The following is a 6000-nucleotide window of genomic DNA, read 5'->3' as shown; positions in this document are numbered from 1 at the left end:
TCGTCCTCCGAGAAAGTAACAAAGCTGGATGCCTGGATTTGTCCCACTATTTTCCCAAACTTCCCCGGAGTGATGTCGGGGCTCACAAAGGCCTAATCCAGAACTCTTTGCAGGGCTTGACGGTGCACTTCTGAGCTCAGGATCAGTGACAGCAGTGAAATCTGTGCAGGCATCTTCCTTAACTGTTCCACCACATCATACTCACTTTGTTTCATTATTTGAAGCAACAACTCCTCCTCTTCTTTATGCATTGTAGGCTCTGCTTCCTCTATTTTCTCTACATCTTCTCCTGCATTCTTTGATGACTCTCCCACCTTTAATTTCCCTTTTCTTTTTTCTTTTTCTTCGTTACTGTAACACCTCCCACTACGAGTTATGAACTCGACCTCTTGCTCAAGGGAAGAGGGCTTTGTGGCAGTGACGGGTTGGGGATCGATTTGGGGAGTAGCACTGGTGGTAGGTCCAGCATAAGTCATCTGAAAGTGTGCGTGAGGAGCGAAACATGGCTTAGGAGGTGCCAGAGGTGAAGCAAGGCTAGGAGCCGGTATACTGCTAGACGTCCCTTGAGTGAAGACTTGGAAATTGTAGTTCCAAGGTATGGCGTGGGTGTTGGTAACAGGGAGCTGAGGAGGAGTTCGGATAACAGTTACTGGTGGTGAAGCTACTGGTGGAGAGAAGGTGATTCTGGGTTTGGAGGTAGAAACATTCTGATTGTATCTAGTCGTGTTTACTCCCATTTCCGTCTTTGACCTCGCTTGGCATCTCAGAACCTTGAGAGACAGCAAGTTCCGAACTTCTTGCCTGAATCCCTCACAGCCCTGCAGCTCGTGATCAGCTGCCCCTCCATGATAAGGACACCCCGTACTCTCTTCCAATCCCGCTACCTAAGGGTAGAGGTAGCCTTCCCTTGTTGCTAGAGCAAAAATTTCCTTAAAGTAAGGAACTGGCTTGTCCACTTCCAGCGTTGATCCTCCTTCATCAGGCTTTGTCATATTTATACCACCGCCTGCATTATGGTTAGGCAATGGGTTCGAGGTAACATTGGGGAGGGAACCATTTCCCTCAATCTTAAACCACCCGTTTCTGATTAAAGCGTGCACCCTTCCCCTGAGTGCCCCGCAGTTATCGGTCGAGTGCCCTTGTGCCCCTCCGTGGTATTCACAACGGGCAGTAGCATCATACCACCTGGGGTATGGGGGTTGAATTGGATCTAGGGGAACTGGTACGATTTGGTTTATACCGACAAGGTATCGGTATATTTCACTGAGTGGGAGGGGGAGAGGTGGATCAGGGTTTCGTGGGGGTCTTGGGTTGTTTAGTGGTGGTCTTGATTGAGCGGGAGGAAGAGATGGTCTTAGTTGGTAATTTGTAGGCGGGGGATATTGTGGGCGGGGGTGTGGATAATTAGGGAAAGGAGGTGGAATATTGGCGACTGTTTGGCCATGAGGGGGAGGATATGGCCGATAGTTATTTTGGGGAAGTGGGGAGTAATTATTCTGAAGGGTGACGGAATGCACATCACCCTCCTTTTTCTTGCCAAAGCTGGAAGTCTTCTTTGCAGGGTTCTCAGCTAACTCCTGCAGTCGTCCCATTCTTAAGTTGGCCTCGATTCTCTCACCCGCCTAGATGATGTCAGAGAAGCTGTTGGAAGTGTTTCCAATCATCAAGTTGAAGTAGGGAGCCTTCAAAGTCTCAATAAACAGTGAACATAGTTCATTGTCGATCACCGGAGGGTATACTTCTGCCGCCTTTTCTCTCTATCTCTGGGCATACTGCTTGAAACCTTCCCGGTCTTTCTGTGCCAAGTTCTGGAGGTCCCTCCTTGTGGGTGCCGCATCACAATTGAATTTATATTGCTTCAAGAAGGTATCAGCTAAATCCTTCCAGGAGTGCAGCTTGCTCCTGTCCAATTGTATGCACCATCTTAGAGCTGCTCCGGAGAGGCTCTTGTGAAAGAAGTGAATGAGAAGTCTGTCATCTTCTGTTAGGGCAGACATTTTGGCAATGTAGGTTGCCAGGTGGATGCGGGGATCTTAGTTCCCGGTGTACTTGTCGAAATCCGGAACCTTGAATTTGGGTGGCACCACCACATCTGGCACCAGTCTTAGTAACGCCACATCAACTGAACCATACATATTCAGCCCTTCAATTGCTCTCAATCTCTCCTCTAGAGCATATAGTTTCTCACTTTCTTTTGACTTATTTTCTCCCCCCACTGCGGGGAATACTCCCCCAGTTGGGAGATGTGGGGTGAAGTGAATGGGAGGGATCATGTTTGAAGGGTATGGGTCGATGTTTTGAATGGTTGGGTAATGAGAGTAAGGTAGGTCATTATTAGTAACTGGATTGACAGTAATTGTCGGGTCCGGGATGGGAGACTGAAAGGTAAAAGAAGTTGAAGCTTGTTGAGGATCATTTGTTGTAGGAGGTGGAGGAGGTAGTGGTAGGCTAGGCTTTGCTGAGGGTTTATTCTGGGACATTTCCCTCATTAGTCTCATGAGTTCTGAGACTTGATCCTTTAATTCGGAAACTTGCCCCTGTAGGTTCTGTACTTGTTCCTGATCTTCCATTATCTTCTTTGTCCGAGATCTTGTTAAGTACACTCGCTTAGGTTGAACCGTGTGCTTGATCAGACTTGCCTTGTTTGAAGCAATATTGATTTCCTGTGAGGAGTAGAAAAAAGAAAATTTTAAATGAACTTTGAATTTTGCAAAGAAACTAAAAGTCCTGGTATGGACAAAGGATACAGTGGCATTTGAAAGCCAGGTTGAAATCTGTAAAAGGATAATCGCATCAATTTTATCATGGCATCGTTCGATAGTCTGACTGTGGATGACGGGATTGAATGCGCATTTATGATACCAGTCCATATAGCGCACTCAATTTTTCACATAACCCTAGTGAGGGAGTTCCTACGGGAGTCATATTATTCATTCACAAATTTGCTAAACAATGGTCCAAAAATCATTTCATTAACTGAATAATTTGTACATCGTATCCTCTACATTGGCCTAGGCTCTGGAAGGTTCTTTATAATGAGATGACATTTTCTGAGATACTCATATAACCTTTCTTCTTGTTTGGCAGGATCGAATGCTTTCAGAGCGTACTCGGATTCAGGTAATAATTCTTGTTTTCCCTGTGCTATTGTTCTTTCCAGCTGGTCAACATTCTCTTTCAGTCCTTGATAGAGAGCAGCTTGTTTTTCTTTCTCTTTCCTTTCCTTAGCACACTCTTTCAAGATATCGTTGATGAGTAGTGCCTGTTCTTTTAATTCGAGCTTCTTCTTTTTGTTTTCCTGTTTATACTCTTCAACAAGCACCTCTTGGTATTTCATCTTTTCCTGAAGCTTACTATTCTGTACTTTCACTTCTTTTACCTCAGCTTGGAGGAGTCACTTTCCTTTTCCCACTGTTCCTCTTGCTCTCCGAACCCCATCCTTTCGGCCCTTGTCTTTTCCTTGAGCCTTCTCACTTTTTTTTTAAGTTTCTGTTGTTGGTCCTCCAACTGTTTTATCTGTTCTTGCAGTTGTGAGTTCTCAGTGTTTGCTTTTCGTAGTGAGTCAAGCAGATGATTATCAGCTTCTTCTAATAAGATGTTTTGGCGAGGGTTGCTGCCCTCAAATTCTGTAGTTGAGTATTCTCGGTCCCTGTCAGCTCTCCATTTAAGATAATCACCCGAGGCACTTGGGCCTTTAGGCGGTCTCTCCATCAGAGTAATGTTTTCCCAGGATCTGCGAGCTAGTTTCAATCCTTCCTCTTCCTTGAGCTCATGGTAGAAGTGAACTTGGTGGTATTCTTCAATGTTGATCATGGACTGCGTTGAGCCAAACTGCCTCATTACCAATGCCGGAGTGTAACTTGTATATCCAGTTACTCCGATTAGGGATACCGACTGATTACCTCCTGTACCGATTAAAACGGGTTGGCGTGATGTCCATAGCTTCCTCCAACAGTAATCATGACTATTGAAACTCAAAATCCGTTCCCACCACTGCTGTTCATTCTTCGGACTGATTACCAACCGGGTCATCTTCTCGATGGGAGGCTGGTCAAGGTACCAAGTTAATCCTTTTGTCTCCGCAGGACACATGTGACTGATAATCCAGAGGTATAGCAACTGAGAACAACACTTAATGGACCCTTTCCCCTGTTGTCTGCAGTAGGTTAGGGTTAACAAGGTTTCCGCAAGAATAGCCGGTATCGGATTGATCTCCTGCCTTTCTACCGTCCAGAATGCTTCCACCGCGCTGCAAGTTACGATTCCCAATGGTCCCAGGAACAAAATCAGACCATAGATCCCCAAGGTGAGTGCCACTGAAGCTTGATTCCATTTTTTCTCTTGGAGGTACTGATCTAACCACTTCTGGAGATATGTCCAATACCAACCATGTGTGTTTCCTTTGACTGTTTCTTTTGACTTTGCCTCTTCCAAAGGAATACCCAACAAATGTGTTAATCGTTTCCAGGTCTGCCTATGCTCAAGGTGTAGGTAGATCCGATTCTGTGTTGAATAAGGGATCCCTAGTAATGCCTGATATTCTTCCATAGTGGGAACAATATCAATATCATTGAAAGAGAATACCCCGTACTTGGGGTTCCAAACCGACAACATGGTTTTTAATGCCGGGATTTGGACCTTGACTCGCATTAAGGTTGCAATCCTCCCATACTTCTCTTCAAATCGTGCCTTGACCTGATCGGGAAGCAACCTCCATCCATTAGACAGGCCCTCAAGGCTGTTCATTCTGACTTCAATTCCATTCAGATCTAACGAAGGTAGTAAGCTAGCATGTGCCTTGGGAACATCATTTTGTGGGGGTACTGGAGTATGAGTCGATTTGGACCAAAGTTTAGCATTCTGAACTTCTTCTGCCGACTGACTCGAGGATGCCATGATAAATATGATGCCTATCCTTTTACAGACTCTTGGTTTGGTAATGCCTGTGGGAAAACTCGTTAGCAAGATAAATTAGGGTAATTTTAAATCATACTGTTGACAGGATGACACATACACATTTATCAAAGTAGGAAAATGTGTAGGTGTTTTAGTAGAATTCAAGATTACCCTCACAAAATGAACAAAAGGAAATTAAAGCAGAAAAGGATAAGAGTAAGTATGCCCCTTTTGTCCTATAATAGGGAGACTCCTGATATCGGACGAGCGCTACCTACTTGGATAGTTCTATCTTACAAGGTAGCTTACTACGGCTTTCAGTTATCGTGATAGTTTAGCTCAGGGTCTAATTTTCTAAAAGCCACAGGTTCCCAAATTGCCCCCATCAGAAACAAGAGAGCCCCATTCTACCCCCATGATATTATCGGGAAAATTCCACGGGTATCACAGTGAATAGAACGAGTTTCAATTTGAGCAGAAGCCTTCACGGATACTAACGGGGTAAAACCCACGGGTACCACTACATGACCCCCTCCTATTTTCCAAAAAGGATAAGAAAGCCCGGGTATAGGGCCAAAGTGTGTGAGGACATCGTGTGAGTGTTCAGTATGTGAAGGGACACCTTTACCTCTTCCCAATTCAGGGGGATTTCATTTTTTCCATTTTTCTTTTTTTTTTGAAACGAAGAGCACTGTAGGAAACAAAACTGTAAAACAAGGAAAATAGTTAGTCGCAATAACAATAATTATCGTATAAAACATCGCCGAATGAGCCCATCTAACTATAATTTGATCGGACAAAATTAAATCTACCTTTGGACCACTAGACCGAGGTTAAGTCAGTCTTTGCTAAATGTCCCCAGCGGAGTCACCAAGCTGTCGCAAGGGATTTTGCGGTCGCCTGGACGAACCCTCACCGAAGTGGGAAAGGGTGAGGAGTCACCACCTTAGTTTTGAGGGTAACTAAAGAAAACCATTTGTGAAGATAAATTGAAATAAAATCACTTCAAAACAGAGATTCTAAGTTCGGGGTCCGTAAACGGGTGGGGAAGGTGTTAGGCACCCCACCTCGTCCCTTAATAAGGGTAAGTAGATTTGACTTTGC

This window comes from Hevea brasiliensis, chromosome 10 (assembly GCF_030052815.1).
Source record: "Hevea brasiliensis isolate MT/VB/25A 57/8 chromosome 10, ASM3005281v1, whole genome shotgun sequence".
Taxonomy (NCBI): Eukaryota; Viridiplantae; Streptophyta; class Magnoliopsida; order Malpighiales; family Euphorbiaceae; genus Hevea; species Hevea brasiliensis.
Note: the sequence above shows the minus strand (reverse complement) of the source record.